Source organism: Rhagoletis zephyria, unplaced genomic scaffold, assembly GCF_001687245.7.
Source record: "Rhagoletis zephyria isolate East Lansing unplaced genomic scaffold, Rhagoletis_zephyria_1.1 Rzeph_scaffold_00311, whole genome shotgun sequence".
Taxonomy (NCBI): Eukaryota; Metazoa; Arthropoda; class Insecta; order Diptera; family Tephritidae; genus Rhagoletis; species Rhagoletis zephyria.
The window spans coordinates 145,247-172,312 of NW_016157395.1; the positions used below are offsets into that span (position 1 = coordinate 145,247).

Sequence of the window (27,066 nt, forward strand, 5' to 3'; positions counted from 1 at the left end):
ACACCTTTCTTGTTTGAAGCCATTCTTCTTTTAACTATCATTTTTAACTTTTTTTAGGTCACATACCTGGAAGGCGCCGCGGTAGATGTTGAAGTTGTGTTAGAGGAAATGGAACTAGGTCCATCGACTTCAGTGAGAATGATTGAAAGACGGACGGGAATACCAAAAACTACAGTTCACAAAGCTTTAAAAGACCATCGATTTCATCCCTACCACATTCAACGTGTTCAGGCTCTACAAGAAAGAGATTACCTGTCGAGGGTTAGATTTTGCCGTGAAATGTTGCGAATGCATGAATCAGACCCCAACTTTTGTAATAAAATAATTTGGAGCGATGAATCATCATGCAAACGTGATGGTTATTTTAATTTACATAACCTTCACAGTTGGCAGATAGACAATCCTCACGAAATGAGAGAAGATCGTTCGCAGTACCGGTACAAAATAAATTTATGGTGCGGTAATTTTAATTGTCAGATATTAGGACCTGTGGAACTGCCGCCAACGCCCAACTCTCTCAGTTATTTAGAGTTCCTTCAGGAACGGCTTTCAACTATTTTAGAAGATGTACCCTTAAACCTCCGGCGAAGACTATGGCTGCAAAATGACGGGTGCCCTGCTCACTACGAGCGCGAAGTAAGAGCTCATTTAGACGAAACTTATCCTCGCCGATGGATTGAACGATACGGGCCGATCACGTGGCCTGCTCGATCGCCAGACCTGAATCCATTCGATTTTTTCTACTGGGGCTGTCTTAAGGACAAAATTTATTCAAAAATAATTCAAAACGAAGAGCATTCGCAGGAACAAATAAATGGAGCTGCTGAGATAGCCCAATTGAGTTTAAGATCTCTAAAAGCCTCTTTTCTTAAAAGGTACCGAGCTTGTATTAGAGTAGAAGGTCGCCAATTTGAGCTTATTTTATCAATAAATGAATAAATTTTTCTGCTAACAACTCATGTATGTTTTATTTCACGTGAACCCATCCTTAACAAAAAATATTGATAGATATAGCCCTTATTATTGACTCTAGTCCGAATCCCGGTAAGTAACATAAAATAATGTCAGGAGCAGGTAATAATGTACCTTTGTACTATTTAGCATGTCATTTGACGGTAACAAGAGCAAATTCAATTTAAATCTATTAAATACNACTGAAATTTAAATCTATTAAATACATTCTAGCGTGTCTCAGTCTTTTACCCACAAAAGCGGCTATAACTTTTCTTTCTATTCGAAACAATAGGAGTGGCACCTTTCTGAAATCTTTATTAAATTAGGAATATTTTCATGTAATGTAAAGGTATAGCTCAGTACATTTTTTTCACCCGAGATAGTCAAAGTTGGGGAAGAAAATAGCAAAAAGTTAAAAATCCCAATATAGTCCTAATTTTATAATGGTTCCTTAATATATTTTTACTACATTGCATTTGAATATGGAGAAGCAACTGTCTGGAAGTATTTTACATAAAAAATTTACTAAGTATAGCCTTGTTTGTAGATGCAGCTAAGGAAAAAACATGATAAGGCACGTTTCTTTTAATTCAAAAAAATTTAAATATTTCAAAAACGATGACACTTTTACCTGAAAATTGTTTGCTTATCAGGGAGCTCACCCCCCCCCCCTACCTTCTCCTCAAGTTTGGCAGGTTACTTCTGGTACACCCTGTATACCAAATGCAACTAAACTTCCTGGAGCTAAAAAAGTGCTACATAAATTTGAAAAAGAGCTAGGAGCTAAAAACCGGGTTTCGGAGCTAAATAGAAAAATAAAGAGCTAAATCTAGCTCTAAAAGCACCAAAATGGAAACATTGGTTCAGAGACAGTTCCGAAATTTGTAGGAAGGAACTAGTACTTTGCCAGACTGTCTGTAAATTTTGCTGCAGATTATCTGCTCGACAGAGTAGATAATGCCAATGTTGACCAGTGAATTTAGTCATCAATTAATGGTTTTCCTGCAGGGCTCTTCGCCATACTCACTGCTGTTATTATGATGTGCCGAGGCACACACACACACCATCGAAGCCGTACCCTGCAGGGAATGCTACTAGTTGTGAGCTAGAATGCTACCAGTCTGCGTTTCAGCCCAACTAGTTCACATTCTATCCGTTTTCAATGTTAGCTACTGGTATTTTTAACATGGCGATGTCCTACGATACAGTTGTCTGCCTATGCATAACAGTCGCAATGCAGTCGAGTTAATGTATTTTTGTTTAAGTTTTTATTGTAATTTTTGAACTTGACTTTTTTTTTAATTTCATTAAATTAAAAAAGGAGCAAGGTTTCTTTATAAAGTTTTTTTTTTCAAGTGCAATTAGATTTTCATACTTGTAATTTCGTTTTATTCGTGACTTTAAGAAATTCAAAAGCAGATGTCGCTGATCGCATAAGTTGTTCAAAGTTGTCGCATTGGTATCCATCGCTTTAGCTCATACCAGTTAATAAACTGTTATTTTTCTAACTGGTTTGAGTTTTTACTACAGGGATACAAACGCACACACACACTTACACAAACCCACTTGTAAGCACGCATACACAAGGTTGCGCCGACTCAGTGGCTCCCTGGATGAATAATTGGTTGAATATACGAGGCATGCTTGCTTTTCCTTTTACCTGTTTTCTGACCAGTGTGTTACTGATTTAGTTTAATTGCTTAATTTTGTACAGATGCTGCGTGGACAGAGGGGCTGTTCTATCTCATTTTCACGCTTTGACTATACACATTCGAATTTGCGGCGAGCTTCAATGTAAGATAAAGTCAACAATTAAGTTCGAACTAACTATAATCGTAAATAAAGAGGTGCATATATATACTTTATACATAGCTTGTATAAGTGTATGTGAAAAGTAAGTGTGTACATTCATATAGATATATGTATGTTTATCGGAATGGTGTGGTAACGTACTTGCAACAGGTAATAATGAGTACGTACGCACATTCACACAAATAAGAAAATTAAAAAAATGTACACTTTCAGCATTTACGGACCGCTTAATGATTATCTTTCAACAACTTCATTTAAAACATCGTAATTACAAATATGAACCCCTTGCTACCTTTTCCGAAAGTTTTTAGTCTCTGTGCAGAATGTCTCTGTAACCACCGTAATTTTCTCAACTCTCCAAGGCAATAACAATGCTCTCTGATTTTAAGCTTTGTCATTATTTCTCTACTTAGATTCTTCAATGCGCCCAGACTTTTTATCGTTTAATATACATTCATATGTATGTATATTCAATAATATTATCTGTACTCAGGCCCTCTTGAGTCAATGTTCATATTAATCTCTCTCTTTCAAGCGAAAACGGTGGGCAAACGAAAAGTGGATGTTCAGCACTTTCCGGCACATTATCACATGTATCATATGCCATCGAGTCATCATCACCATAATAGTGCAGGTACGGTCGAAAGCAGCCGTGGCCACTAAGTAATTGAGTCATATAAAAATCAACTTCCCCATGCGCGCAGAAGAAGACGCGGCTGAGCGTTGCTGCCATTGTGAGAGACTTGTTTGGCGTTCGGCCACGATGTCGATGTTTTAGAGGGCTCTGCCTTTTGTTCGGGTCGTCATATTTCGTTACGCTGCATAATGCGAAGCTGTCCGGAACAGTGTTGCCGCGCCGTCTCAAGAAAATGTATCCCTGACCAAGCCAAAAGTGTATCCAAATGTATCCAATTTTCTTTTTTTATATATACATCTCATAACTTGTAAGAAAACCAAACATTTTCATGAAAAAGACATAATTTAACCCATGCTAAGGACTTGGAATACATGTGCATAAAATCAAGCTTGTAATTTCAATTTATAAAGTACATTTTTTGTGCATAAGTATTTTGCAAAGTAAATATAATAAATAGCAAGTACACTCTAAAAAGAGCAGGTAAAACTACTACTGAAAAGTATCTATTTTTCAACAAGGATCTGTATAAATATACGTATAGGATGTTCAGTATTTGATTTTGAACTTGAGATCTTTAAAATATATACATAAATACACATATGTAGAATGTTTAAAATTGCAAAAATTTTCAAACTACAAATACATTTCCTACTAATAATAAACATTACTTTATTTTAAAGATTTTATGTGTAAAAGTAAACAGGCAATGATTAATTTTATGACACGGCTTGCAAATTTGCATACATCAAAGAGGAAACTGGTTACCTCTCTCAATATGCGCAAATAAACAAAATTTTTAGAGTGTATTTAAAGTCTTTTCAGTAAAATTCATAAAAGTTTCCTTAAATAAATCAAATTTAGTTTTTTAAACTACATTGAAATCTTCTTTCTTTTTAAATTAACAAATGAAAATATGTGATATGAAAGAGATTACTACAGAAAGAGTATAATTTACTTTACATATATCGTCGTTTAAAGTACAAAACCGCGTATCTTCATTCTGCAAAACCGCGTAACTGACATTTGCTGCCAAAAATTGGATTTGCTCACACAAGCTCTTGGCTTCGTCCTGAAATATACTAGCCAGAAATGCGATTGCTTTATAAAAAAGAGAACCATTTTGAAATATAAGTGTTTTTACTCTCTAGAAAATAATTTATGCAACGTCACATACGCGGTTTTGCATTATGTTGATACGCGGTTTTGTACTTTAAACGACGATATGTATGTATATTAAGATCTTGCTTAAAGCATCCTTTTAAGCTAATTAAAGCAACTGCGCTTATACCTATTTTGGTGAGATCTCTTCATATGTTTTCATATGCTTCATATGCTTTCTACCATCTTTAATGAAAATCGATTTTTGAACGAAAAAAACTTTATAGGAAATATAAAATTTTGGCCTATTTAAAAAGTATCCACTTTTATACTGACCGGAAAAAATAAGTATCCCGCAAAAATTCGTCTAAAAATGTATCCAATTGGATCTATTTAGATCCAAACGGCATCCCTGGTCCGGAAAGCGCTGCATACGCGGAGAGCGCTAAGACAAAAGACAGGGCTTACAAGCTTAGCATAGGACTTTTGCTTACGGGGGCCGCGTATATTATAATTGATTCAGTAACTTTTGTTGACCTAGGGATGAAACGATTAAATTTAATTTTTTTAAGTAGTAAATTAACCATCCTCGGCGAATCCTAAACTCCGAATAATAAAAGTTAATAATATACGTACTGAAAATAAATAAAACAACATAACATATCAAAACTATAAGTTTAATGATGAATGGTATTTTACAGAGATAATACCTTGAAAAAGTTTACAAGAAGTTAATCTCGTTTAACCTTAGAACCGTGAGTTGGGTACTCAGTGCCCATATTCATGTTTGATGTTGAATTTCGGGGGTTCGGGAAGTGCATTTTGATTTGACTTGAGTGACTTAAAAGCTTTAATTTCCGTACGAAATTTCTGGGCTGGGCTAAGTTGAACATTTTAGTTTTTTCTAAGATAACTATTTTTTTGTCATCCATGCTTTTCACCTTACTCTTATCTCCTTTGCATCTTTTTCCAATAACAGAGCTAGTCTCCACCACCTTTAATATTGTCCGATAATATTTTCAGAGCGAAGAACAATAAACTTACTCTGTACTTTGGGCCGTGTATACGCCGCACAGTGTTCTATTTTTGAAAAAAAGAGGCAAAATCAAACGAGAAGAGATAGCCAAATAAATGTAACTGTGTTTTAAAGCTTTTGAGGTAGGGAATTCAGGAAAAAAAGTCTGGTATGGTAGAATAATTACCTTGACCTTTAACATGTCTTTCAAAAATAGATGGTTGAAACTTTTTCCTTTTTTTTGGCCTGAAACCAGTACGCAATGAAGTTCTTAAAAATTTTTAAATCCATATTTTTGCTGTTCGTACATCAAGGAATCCATTTCCTTTGTCGCAAGAATCTAATAAGCATTTCAAGCTGCTTTAAAATAAGTTAATAGTAAATAAGTAATAGCGACCATAGTAATGGATTCTCTGATGCAAGAACAGCAAAAATATCTGTTAAAAAGTTCATTTCATACTGGTTTCAGGGAAAAAATTAACATCTTCAATATTTAAAGGTCGCTGGCATTTAAACAGCCATAAAACACTTGGCGATTTATATTAGTGGAGGAAAAAATTCTGAAAGAAAATTCGCCATGGTACTCAGTACTTGGTTCAAAAGTATCGATACCAAAATTACTTGGTATCGAACGAAAAGTATTGGGTATGTACTTGTATTTACTCGTATCGTTTCATCACTACTTGAACCGCCTACTTTTGTTATCATTCTAGCTAACGCGCCTTGAATTTTTCCCGCTTTTTTATTTACCGACTCAATGTGAATTTTTAAATTAAACTATTTTTATTGATCTTGGGCCGTTTTATAGAAAAATTGTTGTGGAAGGAAAACTTTATAAATGGTAGAAGTTATAGCTGCTATTTCGGGGATAACCACATCTCCTCATCAGACTTCTTCACTGGGATTCGACACAGCGACCCCAGTTTACACAGCCAGTGGTCTACGCGCTGCGTTAAGTTCGCCTTATAAACGGTTGTTGCTTTTTTCACTTTTTTCATATGCCAATCCAAGATTGATAGATTTCAAGATTGTGCACATGAGAGAGGATTTTTGAGCGTAATTTTTGCTTATCATCATCTTGGTGCAATTGGGAGAGAGAAATGCCAAAACGCATAGGAAAATATGTAAACAATGCGGAATAATGTGTTAATATCAATATTAAATGGTCCAATTTTGCAGGAATTAATAAATATACAAAATTTAATTAAATAGGAACACGTAGCAATGATTTTGGCCATGTAGCCCTTTAGGTAAGCACGATTTTCAGCACATGCCGGATGTTGGAAAAATACATATAGTTATATATACATGTGTAGATATGCACAGAAAAAAACGTACTTATATCGCACGCTTGCCTTTTGTTTTCACTCTTACGATTTGCCACTGCAGACTTCATTTTGCCTTGTAATGTTTCAATAATTGTGTNGTCAATCATGGTTAGCATGTTAGTGCATTTAAATTTGTAGATTCTTGTAAATTCAGAAATTTTAGTTCAGAAAAAAGCACTAAAAAGGGCACTAGGCACTAAACCATTTTTTTGGCGTTTTAATTTTCAAAAAGCACTTAATCNGTTAAATTGGAAATGTTGAGTTATTTTCCCAATGTTTTTGGGTTAGTGGGCGGAGGGGAGGTGGCGTGGGTCTTGATATCTAACCCGCTAGAAAGAGCACAGTTCACTTTTTGTAAAAAGTCACACTTGATCCCTCGGAACCATCTATAATTAGCATTTTGACACCGCAAACGTAAACTCGATAAACAGTCTTTTTGTGCAGAACACCTTTCTATTGCCAAAGGTATTCAACATTTATTGGGCATATAACTCCGGCTACGCCATCCTCAGTATGTTTGCGTAGAATTCACTCCGAAATTCACAAAAAAAGTGCATTTTTCATAATGATAAATTAGTGAGAGCAAATTACAAAGTGCCCTTTTACAATAAAGTGTAGACCCTTGACTACAAGTGTGTGTAAAATGTTTTGGATTGGGTCACCCATTCGGACACAATATCCCGAAATCATTGGGCAAATAACTAAACCGTACCCAGTTAAATCGTTATTTCGTTTTCCTCAATCAACAATTGCACCAAGATGACGTCACGCACACAGGTGATTCTAACAAATTCACAAAGAGTGGATGTGCGGTACCGCGATGGGCGCAATATCTATTTATCTCAATCGTGATGCCAACCCAATCACAATCAAGGGCTGCTATTTAGACTTGATCCGTGGTTATTTTGGTTTTTGTTTTTTTTTTTTTAGTTAGTTTCTGTTTTTAGAAATTTAAGTTAAAGGCGTGCTGGTCCTTAAATATTTGGCTTTTTGTTAGTTTTTGGCCAAATGAACTTTGCATCAATCGTTGCACTCTTAATCGTTAATATCCCTCGCTCTTGGTATTGTATCAAAGACATACCCGTTTGCATTCAAGGTTGCGGTTTCTTTTTTTTTCTTCCTACTCGTTATAAGTACATTTTCTGTTTCATCGATTCCTAAATTCAGCCCTTTAATTGTAAGCCAGTCGTTGACTATTTTGGACGCTTGTATTTATGTTTTTAGCCACGACAATCAAAGCGATGCCACAGGGTATAACCTTATTTTAACTCCTTTTGGCATGGGTAGACGTAATACACCATCGTCAGCTTTGATCCGCAAAAGTAGACATGGGACGGGAATTTGGGGTACTTCTCTATAGAATCTGCAGCTCATCTTGCCTTTGTTTGTGTTGTAGAACAAAACTCTATTAGATAGATAACTGTTAATTATATACTGTGGCCAGCACTAAATTTTTTTTTAATCAAAGGATACTCTTTTTCATAACAGTTTGTGGTAAACAAAAGTAAAAAAATAAACAATATTTCCATGTATAAATAAATACACATTCATGCTTGCGAAGTAATACCGAAGTACTGCACATTAAAACTTGTACATCTGGAGAAGGAACAATCGAATCGCAACAAACGAAATTGAGTTTTAAAGGGGAAGAGTAATACTTAATGATACCCTAAGTAGAAATGTGCGAAAAAATTTGTTGTTTTATAATATAACCTCAAATATTGCGAAAAACCGTGTTTTTACACTTAGAGGCTAGGATATCCCAAAATTCTGACTTGGTATAGAAATTCTGCAACTAGATTTGTATTCAGCACTGAAGAATCTACAAAAACCGATGTACTCAGGTGGCCAAAAAAGTTAAAATTTTTCGAACTGTGTAATCAATCAATAATCAAGAAAAAAAAAAAAAAAATACTTAACTTATGTGCGTGCTAGCATTTTCAACGCGAATACAATTTAACAAGAACGCAAGAACGTGGGTTTGAAACTTCATCTTTTTGTCAATCATGGTTAGCATGTTAGTGCATTTAAATTTGTAGATTCTTGTAAATTCAGAAATTTTAGTTCAGAAAAAAGCACTAAAAAGGGCACTAGGCACTAAACCATTTTTTTGGCGTTTTAATTTTCAAAAAGCACTTAATCTAGTGCTTAAAGCACTAAGTTGGCAACTATGACTGTGGCGTTGGAATCATTTTCAATCGGTAGAATTCGCTACAGAAAGTTACACTTGATGAGTAGCTCAACTACTTACCTGAATTTTAATAAAGCAATACTAACATATGAGGTAGTCAAATCCCAAAATGATTTTTCCTCACCCACACAAACCGAATTACTATATTCACTACAAGGAAAAATATTCCTCATTTTAAAATACCTTCCTTAAATGGGCATACTCTTTCTCTTTCCCCTTACGCTAAGTATTTGAGAGTGAAATCGAAATTAAACTGGAAAATGAACGTATATCACCGAGTAAGGCCTGCAAGAAAGTGCCAGGTAAGAGTGGGGGCTTACGACCTGATTTTAAGCTATGGATGTACATTGTACAAAGTGGAGATTCGCCCAATTATTGCATACGGTGGAAAGCCGTAGAGATGAACTATATATGCACAGTGTTAGTCCGGGTTAAAAGGTCAGCCTACATTACCCTTACTGGGACGATCAGATCATGTCCAGCGGAAGCATTGAATGTCATTCGTCATCTGCCACCGATTGGTCTCTTTATTAAAGAAAGTGCTGCAAGAGCGCCCTGAGGTTTCGGGAACTTAAACTGTAGAAAAAACGTACGTACGGGCGTGGACGTATCCTATACTGTTTCAACGAGTCAAGCGTTCGCGAAAAATCTGACTTTATTTGTCTTTCACTTCTCTTCAAGAAAAACTTCGGAAGCAGCCTATTTTTACTGAACACTTCAAAGTACCCATTTTTACGTACGGTTCAAAATGGATTGTGGCGTAGGGGCGGGCATTTTTCAATCGAATGTTAATGTCAATGCAAATGCTTAAAATGATGCGCATTCTTCGCATAAGCGAATGCGAATTTAAATATTCTTAGCATCCCTAATATGTACATGCTTTTATAAAAGCAGTCCGGAACACTAGCCTAAAAGTCGGACTACTCCATGCACGCATATAAAGAATACCCCCTAAGGGTCAAAAGTACTCTAAAATTAACCGAAACGCATATAAAAAATGTGGGTTCCAATTAACATTGTGATGTCCTAGGGCAGAACCATTTACTCCAACACTGCATTACATCAGAGAAGCATAAAACTACTACATGAAGTACCTACCTCTTGGCAACACAGCTCAATGACCATCGCGTAGTGATTGTGGTCGTTAAAACAAGAGCACTGATTGGTGTAGAGACACTAGTGTAGTGGCTGCTACCACCGGCGAGTACGACGAGCTCGCAAGCCGTGTCACCAGCGGCCACACTCTTGCTGAGAAATAGATCTGGAAAACTATCTATGGTCGTGGCAATCGATAGTTTCGATAGTCACAACTATCGATAGTATCGGTACTATCGAAAATGTCGTCACTATCGGTAGTACTATCGATAGTTTTGAATAAAAACGTCCAAGAATTAAATATAACAACATTTACTGAAAAGAGGTCATAATTGCTAAAATATGTGCATATTTTTGTTAAGGAACAAAAGTTTATCAACGATTTTTATCACAAGATAAAGCAGGTACCGCCACGTATCCTCTGGGTAGCAACCAAACACCCGTTTGGGAGCGAGCTAAAGTGAGAAGGCGTAAAACTTCGCGTGCGCTGGGTTTGGGTCCCGCCACGTTAAAACCCCGCCCAATGAAAAATTCCAAACAGCCTCGGATGAGACCCCCTTTTTCTGATGACGACCACGGCAAACGTATAAAGGACTATGATTTAAGGGTATGCACCTGGAATATCCGGACCCTTAATGGGGAAGGTGCCTCTGCCCGGCTGGTTGATGTCCTCGGGAAGACAAAGGCTGACATCACCGCCATCCAAGAAATGCGATGGACGGGGCAAGGTAAAGTAAGCGTGAAGCCTTGCGACGTCTACTACAGTTGCCACGTAAAGGAGCGCAAATTCGGTGTTGGATTCGTGGTAGGAGAGAGACTCCGTCGCCGAGTACTGGCGTTCACCCCGGTGGACGAACGTCTAGCCACAATCCGCATCAAAGCTAGATTCTTCAACATCTCGCTCATCTGCGCCCATGCCCCGACGGAAGAGAAGGATGAGGCGTCCAAGGATCTCTTCTATGAGCGCTTGGAACGTACATATGAGCGCTGCCCCCGACACGATGTCAAAATCGTGCTTGGCGATTTTAATGCCAAGGTGGGCAAGGAAGGGATCTTTGGCGCCACTGTCGGAAAATTCAGCCTCCACGACGAAACGTCCGATAACGGACTGAGGCTGATCGACTTCGCCGGGGCCCGAAATATGGTAATATGTAGTACTAGGTTCCAGCATAAGAACATCCACCAAGCTACATGGCTGTCTCCAGATCGAAAAACGAGAAACCAAATCGATCATGTTGTGATAGACGGAAGGCATGCTTCAAGCGTTTTGGACGTACGTACACTCCGAGGGCCAAACATCGACTCGGACCACTATCTTGTTGTAGCCAAGATACGCACCCGCCTCTGTGCAGCAAAAAATGTGCGCCCAACAATGCAAGGAAAGCTTAACGTCGAAAAGCTGCAATCACAACAGACGGCCAATTTATTCGCCACTCGACTCACACACCTGCTCTCTGAGAGCACTCTTCAACAATCCGACGTACGCGAGCAGTGGAACCACATTTCCCGATCATTAAGTACCGCCGCCGAAGAAGTAGTTGGATTTCAGCGAGCCCGAAAGAACAACTGGTACGATGAGGAATGTCAAGAAGCCGCAGAGAAAAAAGATGCCGCCTACAGGGCCACGCTGCGATCGGGCGCAACGCGAGCCATGTGGGACCGTTATAGGGAACTGAAGAAGGAAGCGAGACGTATTTGCCGCAATAAGAAGAGAGAGGCCGAAATACGTGAGTGCGAAGAGCTTGAGATGCTGGCCGACAGGAAGAACGCCCGAAAATTCTACCAGAGGGTTAGGCGACTTACGGAAGGTTTCAAGACCGGGGCGAACTCCTGTAAGAACAACAATGGCGACCTAGTGACCGATGTCCAGAATATACTTAAATTGTGGAGGGAACACTTTTATAACCTACTGAATGGTAGCAGCGCTGAAAGTAGTGAGGAAGACGAACCCGAGTCCCCAGTCGATGATGATGGAGTAGCTGTCCCACCGCCTGACTATGACGAGGTACGAATAGCGATTACGCGGCTGAAAAACAACAAAGCTGCTGGAGCTGACGGCCTGCCAGCCGAGCTATTCAAGTACGGCGGCGAGGAGCTGATGAGGTGCATGCATCAGCTCGTATGCAGAATATGGTCAGATGAACGCATGCCCGACGACTGGAATTTAAGTGTGCTCTGCCCAATCCACAAGAAAGGCGACCCCGCCATACGCGCCAACTACCGCGGAATTAGCCTTCTAAGCATAGGTTACAAGGTCTTATCGAGCGTATTGTGCGAAAGACTGAAGCCCACCGTCAACGAGCTGATTGGACCTTATCAGTGTGGCTTTAGGCCTGGAAAATCCACCATAGATCAGGTATTCACAATACGCCAAATCTTGGAAAAGACCCGCGAGAATAGGATCGACACACACCATCTATTTGTCGATTTCAAAGCCGCTTTCGACAGCACGAAGAGAAGTTGCCTTTATGCCGCGATGTCTGAATTTGGTATCCCCGCGAAACTAATACGGCTGTGTAAAATGACGTTGAGCAATACCACCAGCTCCGTCAGAATAGGGAAGGACCTCTCCGAGCCGTTTGATACCAAACGAGGTTTCAGACAAGGGGACTCCCTTTCGTGTGATTTCTTTAATCTTATGTTGGAGAAGATAATAAGAGCCGCAGAACTGAACCGCTCAGGCACAATACTTTATAAGAGCGTACAATTGCTGGCGTATGCCGACGACATCGATATTATCGGTAAAAACAAGGGCTACGTCTGTTCTGCCTTCTCGGGATTGGATAGAGAAGCAAAGCGAATGGGTCTGGTGGTGAACGAGGACAAAACGAAGTATCTCCTGTCAGCACACAAACAGTCAGAGCATACGCGTCTTGGCACCCACGTCACTGTTAACAGTTACAAGTTTGAAAAAGTAGACGACTTCGTTTATTTGGGAACCAGCATTAACACCAATAATAATGTCAGCCTTGAAATCCAACGGAGAATCACTCTTGCCAACAAGTGCTACTTTGGGCTGAGTAGGCAATTGAGAAGTAAAGTCCTCTCTCGTCGTACAAAGATCACACTCTATAAGTCACTCATCATGCCTGTGCTGGTGTATGGCGCGGAAGCATGGACAATGAAAGCATCTGATGAGGCGGCTCTTGGAGTTTTCGAGAGAAAGATTCTGCGAAAGATTTACGGACCTTTACGCGTTGGTGATGGCGAATATCGCAGACGATTTAACGATGAGCTGTATGAGCTTTACAACGATATAGACATAGTGCAGCGAATTAAAATTCAGCGGCTCCGCTGGCTTGGCCATGTCGTTCGGATGGACAGAAACGCTCCTGCTCTGAAAATATTCAACGCGGGCCGCGATGCTGGGAACAGAGGAAGAGGAAGGCCTCCTCTGCGTTGGAAAGACCAGGTGGAGAAGGACTTGGCTTCACTTGGCATTTTCAATTGGCGTCAGTTAGCACAGAAGAGAAATGACTGGCGTGCTGTTTTGGACTCGGCCAAAATCGCTTAGGCGGTTACAGCGCCAAATAAGAAGAAGAAGAAGAAGCAGGTACCGCCGGCTTTTACTGTTATATAGGCGGCATACACGGTGCGTCTGACTCGCGAGTCATTTATGTACGTGTTGACTCGCCTTCGACTACACACAGTTGAATCATTCAGAGTCATTCCAGGAGTCATGTCGGTGTAACTAACACAAATTTTGTTTTCACAAATACATCCCAACCGACTCGCGAGTCAGACGCACCGTGTATGCCGCCTATTAAGGAATAATTTATGTATGAGTGAAAACTATCGATAGTGCTTACAAAACCATCGATGTTTTNTGTTTTCACAAATACATCCCAACCGACTCGCGAGTCAGACGCACCGTGTATGCCGCCTATTAAGGAATAATTTATGTATGAGTGAAAACTATCGATAGTGCTTACAAAACCATCGATGTTTTCGATAGTCAAAAACTATCGATACTATCGATAGGAGCAGCAGCAGCACTGCTACTGCTAACCAACAATCAAAACACAGAGGTGCCGAAGTTCCTCAAGACTCGGACCTCGAAAGTGTAGTCAGCGTTTACAACGAGGACGTCCTTCTACGGTCTTGGCAAAACCCGAAGGTGCTTCTTCAGAGGCAACGAAAAAACCTAGCGAGGGGATGACGGCGAAAGCGCGCGACAAGGCAACCCTTAAGATTCATGATAGACTTAGCCGCAAGTCAAGTCTAACGAAGGAGGAGGAAGAACGACTAGCTTGGGCCAAGTCCGAAATGGAAAACGCGCGAGCTCACTTCGCGAAAAGGGAAAGGTTTTGTTCCTCGGAGGCCGTGATGAAAAGACAGCGCTCCTTGGAGAGCGATACCGTGATACCTTCGAAAAGGCCGAAGCACAAGGGCAAGGCTATAAAGCCTGACGTCAGATGCGACGGCGAAAAACCCAAAACGTCGAGGCTGAGGTGGAGGCGGCCAGTAAGATTGCCAGAAGACACCTGATCGTGGCACTTATTGACCGAAGCAATCCGGTGGCCAAATTCACAAGAGCGGTGGATGGTGTTTGAAATGCCACTACTGGAAACTCTCTTCTCGAGAATGGAAGCCGACTCAAACTCACCCATGCCACATTTGACGGAGCAGAATGGAGAGAATCGAGGTACCGACGGATGATCGGAGGGTGTTACATGTCGTCAAGGTAAAAAAAGTCGGGGGTGCACAGGACTACATTCTCCAAATTAACAAGACGGCAACGTTTTATACGAAAGGATTGGAAAAATGGCAGATAAACCTCTACAAATGTAAATTTCCTTCAGCCGAGCTGCTCCTCACCGTAGAAGGAGGAGGCTACGATGGGGCCTTAGTCCAAGAATCATGGATAGCCTCGGGTAATAAGGTCTCAGGATTTAAGTCACAAATACCTAGCGAGGTTCACAGCGCAGACAAAAAGGTAAGAAGGGCTGTATTGGTTAGACAAAGTATAAACTCTTATATTCCAGAGATGATTTAACCGTAGTGACACTTATGAATGCAAAGAATGATCCACTACGTCTTGCATCAAGCTACATGTGTCACGAAGAGGGTTCACCCCTCCCGAGCTGCAGAAGTTGGTGGAAATGAGCCGACAATGGGAGGCAGGTGCTGGTGGTAGAATCCGAGCCTCGTTCTATCGACTTTTTCTCTGAGGGCAATTAACGGACAGTCGTTCGGGTTGTAAGAGCGCGTCGAAGCAGACGCACGTAAATGCTTTTGGGGCAGGGCTTGTGGGGAATGGCGCATGGCTACCAAAATTTTGGGACGCTATGGCGGTCAGGATGCTTTTCAGCTATTTGAAAAACATTCTGAAACGCTGGAGTGGGCCGCAGGGGTGCTGTGTGACCTTTAGCGGAAGAAAATTATCCGACAAAAGGAGACGCGAGCGTGCCCTCTGCTGGTGCCAAGAGAGATCTAAGGCGGAGAAAGCTCCCACGGTAAAGGGTTTAGGAATGGCAGTGCACATGCCCTATTCAGCGAAATCGCTAAGCAGGCGGTATCAATTACCCTGGTGGTACTGGATCGAAGCAGAGAAGATGGCGTCATATCTGGAATAACTGGAGGCGTGTGGAAATATCCATCTCCTCTGTATTCCTAAGGGTGGTAAGAGAAAGCTCTATTCCACCTACGAGAAGCGAGATGGTGGATGGCACCTTGGCATCAACAAGAATATTTTCTGCGCCAACGAGCGGTCGGCTGCAGTGTCTTTGGGGGGCAGGTTTGAGAGGGTGTCAAGCTGGAAGTTGTGGACGAAAAGGATCTTCTATTCGCAGGTATTCAATGTTATTAGGGATCTAATATTGAGTTTTTTTAAGTCGCTGGAATGACACTGCATGAGAAGTGAGTGTAGAAATAAGAGGATTTCGGTGATCATAAACTTTTGTTGTTGCGCCAAGGCGTGTTTTTAATTTCGGAAGCAGCTCTAGGGATTTTCATGTCACGGTGTATTTTGTTGTTTGTGACATAGAGCGGAGCGTCATTCTAAGGGTTTTTGATTGGAATCTTTGCAGTATTTCTATATTGGAGCTTGCTGCAGAGCCCCATAATTGTATTCCGTATGTCCATACTGGTTTTAAAACAGATGAATAGAGTAAGAGCTTACTCTCGAGTGAGATTGAATCTTCGGGTTCAGTAACCAATGTAAATTTCTGAGCTTCATTCCCAGTGCTTTGCGTTTAGTGAAAATATGAGTTTTCCAAGTAAGCTTGCTGTCGAGGTGCATGCCTAAGTATTTTGTCGCATCACGCTGTGGAATATCCACGTTATTGAGTTTTACGGGCAGGCAGGCTTTACGTTTAAGGGAGAACGTAACCTGGACAGAATTTGTCTCATTTGGCTTAATTCGCCAATATTTCAGCCATTGTGTTTTTTGTTTAGGCCATTTTGGAGTTTAAGCGAAGCGAGTTGGGGAAGGGTGTCCATTGCGGGAATTGCAGTGCCGTCTGCAAATGTGCCAACAATTGCTTCTTCGGATGCTGGTAAATCAACTGTGTATAGCAGGTAAGGGATGGGACCCATCAAACTGCATTGAGGTACACCAGCTGAACTTTCGTAGAGTTCAGACTGCTCTTCGCCTTGATTAACGAAGAAAAATCCAGGTTTGAGATAGGACTCGATAAAGCTATAATAGTTTATCGGGAGGGTACTCTTTATTTTGTAAAGTAAGCTGTCATGCCATACTCGATCGAAAGCTTGAATATCTCAATCCTGGAATGCAGCTGTACAATATTTTTTGTGTTCGAATGCAGTGTGAATGCAATTTACAAGCTTGTGAACTTGTTCGATTGTGCTGTGTTTTTCCTGAAACCGAATTGGTAATTAGGGATAATCTTTCTTTGTTCTATTACTAGCATCAATCTTTTGAGAAAAAGAGTCTCCAGAATTTTAGAGGCTATGGGTAGCAAACTGATTGCTGAGATAATGATGAAGTTGGGATTTTCGTTTTTTTTTTGCACGAGTTCTTTTGTCTTCGGGATGTCTAGTCCGCTGCCACTTCTTTTTAGCCTGGCGTTTCTTGGTCAGTTCTTCTTTTACAAGAGAAGAGATTCTTGTACACTGTGATTGGCTTAGAAGGGTGTTGATCTCCAAGCAGCTTGTTGGATGCTGTTATTGAAGTGATCAACAGCAACAGACGGCGTTGCCGAATAGACGATTTCGTCATCATTTTGACGTTATTTTAGACCAATGACGCTTTTTCTCCAAAAATTACGATTTTTTATTTCAGTTTTTCCACTTAAATTCATACATATGTATGTTGTACAAAATCTGTTAAGGGAAGATGTAATCCAAAATATATACATTCATGTATTTATCTAGTTTTGTTCTACAACCGTCCTTTTAGGTGCATATGTATATTAAATTTGTACTAGACTTGTAACCAAATTGTAAATTTGCACTGCTACCACTCATTTAAAAGAGACAGAAATATAGCAGAGGAAATTTTTTCCCGTTACTCTTCAAAACTGGATCAAAATCTTTTAAAAAATTGCAAACTAGTGAAGCTCAACAATTTAAAAACAGCTGTGTTCCGTTAACTACACTTTAAAAAGTGCATGTAAAACTACAACTGAAAATGCATATTTTTCAACCAGAACTCAGCCGATCTAGAGCCCAGCGGAGGTCCCACTAACCCCCACCAAATAAAACACACTATTTTCGTGTATTTACTTCGAACACACACACACACACGGCGCTATGACTAGAGTGCCAGCAACCTTATGTCCAAGAGAGGGAGAGAGAGCGGGCGATGGCGTTTGTTGTTATCGTGCGGTCGGGTGGGAGCGGATGACGATGAGGGCGCCAGCAGCACGGCGGAGGGCTCTCAGGAGCGGTGTAGCAACGGTGAGGGTGCTAGCGACGCGGCGGGTGGCTCTCGGCAACGGCTGGGCAGCGGTGGCTATCAGCAACTGTTGAGCAACGCCGACCGGCGGCGGCGGCACGGCGGGTAATTCTCAGCCCGACGGGTGATCTTCGGCAGCGGATGACTTCCAACAGCAACGGGTTGTTCGTACTGGTACTCGGCAACCGATGGAGCGAAACGACCTAGCAAGACTCACTGCGTCAGGTACCGGCGTTCCCATAATCGCACACTACTTGAGTAGGGACCTGAGAATTTCGGTGCGAGCTTCTGTGCGTAGTGGTCGACATCAGAGGAGAGAGGGTGGTCTCGCTTCATGACCTTCTCTCCCACTTTAGATTTCCACGGCCGTCTGCGTAGGTTGTAGTACTTTTTCTGCTGTTTGGCCGCCGAGGTGAGGTGCCCCCTTTATCCCTGCCCATAACTCGGTTATGGCTGGAGGTGCGATGGGGTGTTCTTCGGGTATTGCCCCTTCGGAGCGTATCTGCCGTGGCGCCGCTGGATTGCGCCCGAAGTTGATCTCCGCGGCGGAAGGTTGCGTTGATTCGTGTTGAGCCATATTTATGGCGAAGGCGATCTGGGGAAGCTCCTGATCCCAGGTGCGATGATCTGCTCTTGAGCGCTGTGCTATCATAGTTTTCACTACCCGATTGGTTCGCTCGGTCGGGTTTTCGTGATGGGCATAGGCTGCGGTGAATTTATGTTCGATGCGGTGTTCGCTGAGGAACGCTACTTGCGCTTTGCCTGCGAATTGCTTCCCGTTGTCGCTGAGAACGACGGCTGGGCAGCCAAACCGGTAAATTATTCTCTCCTGGAGCGCCTTGATGACATTTGGAGAATTTATCGACAGGACGAGGAGAATTTATCGACAGGACGTGTTTCCTTGTTTGGAGCGTGGAAGCGGTCCTACGAAGTCGGCCGTGACGATTTCCCATGGCCGCGAACACTGCATGGTGGCCATCAAACCTGCTGGGCGTCTTTGTTGCACCTTGTACTCGGCGCAGGACAGGCACCTTCGTACGAGCTTGAGTACGTTGCGGTACATCCCGGGCCAGTAGTAGTTCTGCTGTGCTCATTTGAGAGTTTTCTTGATGTCTGGTCTGCGACTGGTGAGGATGCAGAGGGGCGCAGGAGAGCTTGTTACGCGGCGCGATGTGGCGGAACAGTCTATTGTCAATGATTTGGTAGTCCGGGTTGCGGCTGGGCTATTGCTGTACTCTCCTCAGCTTTTTCTCGTACCAATCGCCGGTGCTGGTTTCCACGGTGTGGAGCGTGTCTGCTCCATAATCGGTTGTTGCTAGTGGGCATCGCGAGAGTGCGTCTGCTATTACGTTCAGCGCTCCCTTCCAATATTCGATGTCAAAATTATACTGTTGGAGTTCGAGCGCCCATATCGTCAGTCATCCGACTGTGGTGAAGTGGTATCCTTCCAGACACTCTTGTTCGGTGGCTGAATAACGCTTCTCCAGGTCGTGTAGGCTTCGGATGGCGTGCGCTACGACTTTCTCGTGGTCGGAGTGACGTTGAAATAGGACCACTCCGAGCCCTTCTCCGCTGGCGTCGGTTTTGAGGATGAAGGGCCGGTTGAAGTCGGGGCAGCAGAGCACTGGCGCGCTCGTCAGCCTCTCTTTTAATGCAAGGAATGCGTTTGCTTGTGGTGCGTCCCATACCCAAGTCTGGCCTTTCTTCAGCAGTTGGTTGAGTGGTGCTGCAAGCGTGGACAACTCGGCGACGGTACTATGATGCGAGGCCGAGGAATTGACGAAGCTCTCGGATGTTCTGAGGCGCTCGCATCCCTCGTACGGCGGATATTTTCGCTGGATCAGTGTGTATTCCCTCCGAGCTAACGATGTGGCCGAGGTAGGGGAGCTTCTGTTGCACAAAGCTACATCTGGCGAAGTTCACTTGCATCCTCTTCTTCTGGAATTCTTCTAACACTTCGCGAAGGTTGCTCATGTGTTCGTCGAAGGTGTCTCCTAGGACGATTATGTCGTCTAGATATGCAAACACCTTCGGCTTGAGTTCGGGACCGAGGATCGCGTCGAGAGCGCGCTGGAATGTCGCTTGCGCGGAGTGTAACCCGAATGGCATGACTCTCCACTGAACAGCCCCCTCCCTGGGATGGTGAAGGCGGTATACGGTCATGATCCTTTGGCCAGGGGTATCTGCCAGTAGCCATTTTTCAAATCAATCGTGGATATGTAATTCGCTTTTCTGAGATGGTCGAGGATTGCTCCGATCTGGGGCAGCGGGTATTCGTCTGGTTCGCTGGCGGCGTTAAGTTGGCGGTAGCCTATGAACATCCTCCTGCTTCTTTTCTTCTTACGAACTAAGACATTCGGCGAGCTGTACGCGCTCTTTGATAGTTCGATCCTCTTCCCTGCTAATAGCTCATCGACTTCAGCATTGATCATCTGTTGCATGGCCGGGTTGCAGGGGTAGTAGCGCTGTTTCAGCGGCCGGTTGTGCTTGAGGGTGATCACATGCTCGGCGGCGGTGCTGGATCCAGTGATCCTGCTGAAGGTCTGCTGCTGGTGTGTCAGGAACTCAGTCAGCTGCTTATTCTGTTCTCCACTCAGATGTTCTCTCTCGGTTAAGGCGTACAGCTGGGCAGGTGCATCCGTTGCTCGCGGGGTGGCTGCAGGCAGTGGTTGTTCATCCAAGGTTAGGATAGCTCCTCTGTCCCTGAGAAAGTCCATCCCGAGGATCATGCGTTCTGCGAGATTTGGGAGTGCCGAAGCAAGGCTGGTTGTCGCTCGCTCGTTATACATTATCCTTACTGGATAAGTGTACAGGCTAGAGACGCACGTTTGATCAGCCAGTTGTACATTACGGTGATAAGGTCGATGCCGGATTTTCATCTCTTCCAAATGTTGACGTATGGACTCGTCGATGTTGGTTGTGGTGTGTTCGGTGAGCACGCTTCCGCTCTCAGGAGCGGTGGAGCAACGGTGAGGGTGCTAGTAGCATGGAATGTGGCTCTCAGCAACTGTTGAGCAAGAATGACCAGCGGCGGGGGCACGGCGGGTGATTCTCAGCAACTATTGAGCAACGATGGGAGCCCCACGGATGATTTCTAACAGCAACGGGTTGTTCGTACCGGTACTTGGTGGCTCGGCAACCGATGGAGCGAAGCGACCTAGCAAGACTCACTGCGTCAGGTACCGCCGTTCCCATAATCGCACATTACGTGAGTAGGGACTGGAATGGGGGCGGCGGTAACCGGTTGGTGGAACCGTGCTTGGATTAACCAGCCGGAGACAAATTAGGACGTCTGACAGACGCACCACCAGGCGCCAACCGACTGGTCAAGTTATGTTTGGATCAACTAGTCAGAGACGAATTAGCGCGTCTAAAGACACACCACTAGGCGCCAACCGACTAGTGAAGTCAAACGCTTACCTAGCAAAACTGACTCGACTGCGCACTTGTTCCGCTTTTTATACTCGTTGCTGCGTACTTGGTTTGAGAATTCGTCGTGCGTGCTGTCCGATTGTAGTTGGCGAACTAAGTGGTTGGTGTGCTGCTAAGTAGCAGTGTTTTGCCTGATGCTGTATGTGCGTACCGAAGAGTACATATACAGTGACGAGCAAAACTGTAACATGGTGTAACGTTTTTTATATCAGCCGCCGCTATCTTTCCAAGTTCTAACGACATTCATACTTTCGTTGTAAATTCTTATTGGTACACCTGTACTTCCTCTCTCATAATGAATTGAAGTCAATCCAACAACAATAATAAAACCAGCGGACAAAAATGTAAATTGAGGCATACGTTACAGTTTTGCACTTATATATTTTTAATCACTTTTTGACAATTTTCACGAAAAAAAAGAATTGTTAACACAATGTTCAGTATACTTCTGCTTTTTTTTAGTTCCTGGATGCAATTTCGCATACCGTATTTGTATCTCTGTAAAACTTCTGGAGTTATAGACTCCCATATATCCTTGGTTTGCCTAGTAAGCTGCGCTTTTAGTTGATTTCGGAAATTTTTGACGAGATTCATATCCGCGGATTGTGGAGGTCATTTCAAAATAGCAAATTTTTGCTTTTGAATCCAGTCTTTGCGAACATTGCAGAATGTTAACATTTTTATGGTTCCTTGAACCTTGATCTTTATTAAAATACTTTAGTTTAATTTCTAACTTTGCAGGATTCGTCAAATTTCCCTTACGTGTGACCTTATATATAACTGACTTCCAAAAAATGTAACGTTAAAGACCACTAAAACCACAATTGTCTTTAAAACAACAAAATATAGGAAACAAGTGTTTGTATGTAAAATGTAGCTTTTGGGGTTTATTATCGGGATAAATTAAAAACTTTCGGTTTTACGCAACGTTTCAGATGTATAAACAGAACTATACGTGCGACTGTAACGTTAAAAAGAAAAATTTTTTACCATATGCAATGTGGGGTTCTTTTGTTTTGTAATGTGTTAAGTCATATTTATCGTAAGTAGTTTTGTGTAAAGTAACAAGTAGTTTTTAAATAAAAAACAAAACCGACATGAATTCTCATAAAAAATTTAAGAGTACCGCTAATTTCTTCATGATCCAATGATCGGATCTAAACCTCTGAGGTACCAACTTTCTTAAAAAAACAATTCTAGAAATTGGTTAACGTGGTCTAAAGCTATGCGGTAATATACATAAAAAAACTTCCGACGTATTGATAACCTCCTCCTTTTTTATGAAGTCGGTTAAAAAAAGTATAATAAAAAGAATTTGAGGTTTTTTTGGCTGAAGTGACTATTTTTTTGGGGCAAATTGACGATTTTTCAAGGAAAGATTTCGGCTGCAATGATATCTTCACTAGATTTCAGTGAGTGTTTCAAATTTAATTTTGAAGATGTTAAGCTTTGGAAGAGATTCCAGTCAGTTCTGTTGTGAAGGTAACATTGAGAAGTTGAGTCAACAAGATTATTGCTTAGAGTGCATTACGGGAGAATGATATGAGGATAAATCGAAACAGGGATTACATATTATTTCGTTATCTCCAATACCTTTATACACGCAAAAGTCTATTAGGTCTGGATTTTTTTTTTATCGTTTGGCCAATACGTTGGAGAGCATGAGGAGTCTGAGTGAAGATTTAATCTTGCCAATGCCGCAAAGAGTTTTCGGCCTTTAGGAGTGATGAGGCGTGATCCCCACTGTGGGTGTTTTGCGTTGTAGTCTCCTCCAGCTAAAAACCTGCTTCCTAGAGTTTTGAAGAATTTAACATAATTTTCTGTCTTCATCGCATGATTGGGTGGGCTATATACTGCTGATATTGTTATTTGACCTTTCAAGTCCTCGATAACTATATTAGTAGCTTGGATAGCTTCGGTGCAGTATGAGTTAATATTAAAGTGTTTAATTTCAATTTCAATTTTGTCTGGATGCATTGTATGATAGAGATTGTAATTCGGTATTTGAAAATAGCTTTTTTCGGTGAAATGGGTTTCGGATATTAGGAGAATATCTATATTATGAGCCTTGAATAGCGTTTTGACCTCGAGTACATGTTTTGACAGCCCGTTAGCATTCCACAGGATAATATTCATGGAATTGTAGGGATACTGGACTTCGTCGTAAGGGTGAAGAGAGGTTTATCATAGTTGTGATTTGTTGCACGACTTTCTTGAGAAGCATTTTAATTTCTCACATTTCGCTTGAGACATCAGAGGCGTTTTCTTTTGATTGAGGGATTGAGTTACTTGGACTCGGATCTTGTGTGCTTTTCAACATTTGGTAGTAAGAAAGTAAATTTTCGGAACGGTTGCGAGACTCGATTGGGTGAAAGTGGAGCTGATTGCTGCTGGCTGACACTTTTGGGATTGTTGTCGTCCATTCTTCTTAATGGTGGGTATTTAAGTTTCTGCAGATTTTTGTTCACCATGCAGCTTTATAGTTTGCTGGGTGATTTCCTTCGCATAGAGCATATTTAACATCGTTGGATTTTGTCTTGCGCGAGCAATCTGCAGATAAGTGGGGGCCAGCGCATTTAATACATACCGGTCTTCTACGGCAGTATGATTTTGTGTGTCCGTACTGTTGGCAGGTAGCACATTGCGGGATTTCGCGTTTTGGGTGTGGGGGTTCAAATACAATTTTTGTGTTGAAGAGATATTTGATTTCGTATATTCCCTATTATTTTCTCGTGTTTCTGTGTTTCATATTGTAAATGTTAATAGCGATATGGCCGAGATTTTGTAGGGCTTCAGCAATTTCCTCGGTGCCAACAGACGAGTGCATATTTCTGATATAACTTTAAAACTTCTTTCTTGGTTTGGCTTGTATGTATAAAACTCAGAGTTTTCTTGCTCTAGTTGCTGAACAATTGTTTTGTATGCCTCGGGAGTTTTTGCTTGTATTTTAACTAGCTCCTTGCTTATAAGCTTTAAGTCGTACAGACTTGGAGCAGTTTCAGGTAAAGGCTTCATTAGGGGGGTAATGTTGCTTACTCTATCAACGAAGATTGGTGGGGGCTTGGGATTATTTTGCTTGGGCTTTGGTTCTTCGTCGTCGTCTATGTCAAGATATGAAAACCAATTTTCTTTAGCCGGGGTTTCGCTTAGCCAATCCTTATCAAGTTTTGCTTATTTTTTGGTATTTGTGGGCTTACCTTGGCTTTCTCGTGGCCTTTTTTTGGGTTCTACGGTGGTCCATTCCTTACCTGGGGTAGATTTATCATTTGAGGCTTGCTGTAGGTAAGGCAACTGTAGCTGTTTCTGAAGTACTTAGCTCAATTTTATCCTGGATATTTGGGGTTTTACTATTGGTCTAGGTGGGGCATTGTGAGCTCCACGAATTTGGTGTCTGCCTTGCGATCGACAGTTGTTATGCTGTTTCTGTTCTTGCTTTTCCGAAGCTGCAGAGGAAGTTGGGATTCTTGGTGCTGTCGCTGTTGTGACCTTTGTTGTCTTATCTCTTGTTTTTGCTAAGACGATTCATGCCCTCCCCCTTTGGAAGGGGTACGGTTTAAGGGCATTTTAAGGCTGGGGTGTTTTTTGGGTGTTTTTGGGGTATTTTTACTTTTTATTGTTTTAAATATAAATATACTATGACAACCATGAAAAACTGTCANGGGCTTTATCACTCGCGCAGGTACAAATTTTAAATTTTTATTCATTAAGCTTTACTTTCACATAGAACTTGCAAAGCACTCCTTAGTGTCAATGGTTGTTTTATATTCACTTTATTCTTCTTGTCTTTCGCTGCTTTTTGTGATTGATTATCACTTTGTGACACTTTGTAAAATTTCACCTGGAATAATGTCTAAGTGAGCCCCCCTCGTGAGGTCTGCCACAATAACCTAACCTAACCTAGATATACCATCATTCTTTAATCATAAATACATCGAATTCTTTCTCCCCAAATCCCAAAATAACAACCCTGAGGGGCCCCCAGAATTACANACCAAATCGCAAAATAACAACCCTGAGGGGCCCCCAGAATTACAAACTGAGATCGAAAAGAACGTGGTGTTAGGTATTGACCTACACCCCCGAATGAGACTTTGACACAATATAATATTGGCAAACCACATCCATGGGGCCAATCGTAGTACACGACAGCTCGGTTTAGTCAATAGCGTGATGTAATTTCAAACTTACGCCATTTCTCATTTGACGATGTAGATCACATTCCCTGTGTCAGTCGTTCAGTAGCTGCGTGTCCTTTTTATTCTTCCTGTGCCAGTGTTTAATATTATGACGGCGGCATAATCCCCCCAGAACACTAAAAGTGCAAAATCAAAGAGTTTGAATTACAATATTCGTAGCAATCGAGCGAAAACCACGAAACAAATGTAAGCTCCAAATGTTTTTATTTGTCGTTTTTGTTTTATCAAAATTCCATAATTTTTCCACAAACAAATAGCTTCTTCATATCCATCAACTGTAAATGGTACCGCAAAAAATTTATAAGGCAAACAAACACACCGAAAAATAGCTCAAATTGGACCATCCATTCTCGAGTTATGCGCCGTATGACGTACGCAACTTTGGTATAAATGCACGTATACATATTTATTTTTAATAACAATCAGGGGTTATATTCGTATAAGGACTCCTGATGGCTACGGCATAGCAGCGGCGACTAACTACCTTTCTCCATCACGTTGTAGTGATTGACGTCATTCCCGTAGGGTGCGAAGTTCTAAGAAATAACATGCTCTTCCTGGTTTTGTAGGGATACTTGAGAGCAGCTGAAAATCTGTTAAAGTATATACAGAACGAGTTCGCTGAATAAATTTCGTCAGTCGGAGCGACGCCACTGATATTCGCTTAACAATTCGTCAAGTAAAACTGAACCAGAACAATAATTTTGTGCTACTACAAATATTGTGGAAGATTGTCCTTAAAAAAATGCTAGTTTGAAAATAAGAAGAGGCTAGAAAAAGCCACGAAGCTAAATCTTAAATTTTGAAGCTAAACGACAAAGAAACAAGCTAGATCTAGCCTCAAAAAGCTAAACTGGCAACACTGATCCTGAAACAAATGCCGATTGATACACAAAGTATGCGGCGAGCGTTCACTTCTCTTTTGCCTCGCATGCGATCAAATTGAAAATTATAGTCAAGTATGATAAGTAACGTTAAAAACTGCATATTTTGGTTTATAGATTTATCATAGACGTGTATTATCCAAAAGTTAACATTTTTATGGTTCCTTGAACCTTGATCTTTATTAAAATACTTTAGTTTAATTTCTAACTTTGCAGGATTCGTCAAATTTTCCTTACGTGTGACCTTATATATAACTGACTTCCAAAAAAATTAAACGTTAAAGACCACTAAAACCACAATTATCTTTAAAACAACAAAATATAGGAAGCAAGTGTTTGTATGTAAAATGTGGCTTTTGGGGTTTAGTATAGGGATAAATTAAAAACTTTCGGTTTTTACGCAACGTTCCAGATATATAAACAGAACTATACGAGCGACTGTAACGTTAAAAAGAAAAATTTTTACCATTTGCAATGTGGGGTTCTTTTGTTCTGTAATGTGTTAAGTCATATTTATCGTATGTAGTTTTCTGTAAAGTAACAAGTAGTTTTTAAATAAAAAACAA

General features: G+C 41.4%; 1 protein-coding gene across 2 annotated transcripts in view; it reads right to left on the reverse strand.

Annotated features, from left to right (window-relative positions):
• LOC108358890 (uncharacterized) overlaps window positions 1-2,832 on the reverse strand; it is a 117,880-nt gene extending 115,048 nt beyond the window's left edge. The window contains exon 1 of one of the 2 annotated variants that reach the window (XR_001846844.1): window positions 2,615-2,832. The gene's annotated coding sequence lies outside the window, so the exon portion shown is untranslated. The remainder of the gene's footprint in view (window positions 1-2,614) is intronic. The other variant, XR_001846846.1, reaches the window with a different exon arrangement.
• Between the last annotated feature and the right edge of the window lie 24,234 nt (window positions 2,833-27,066).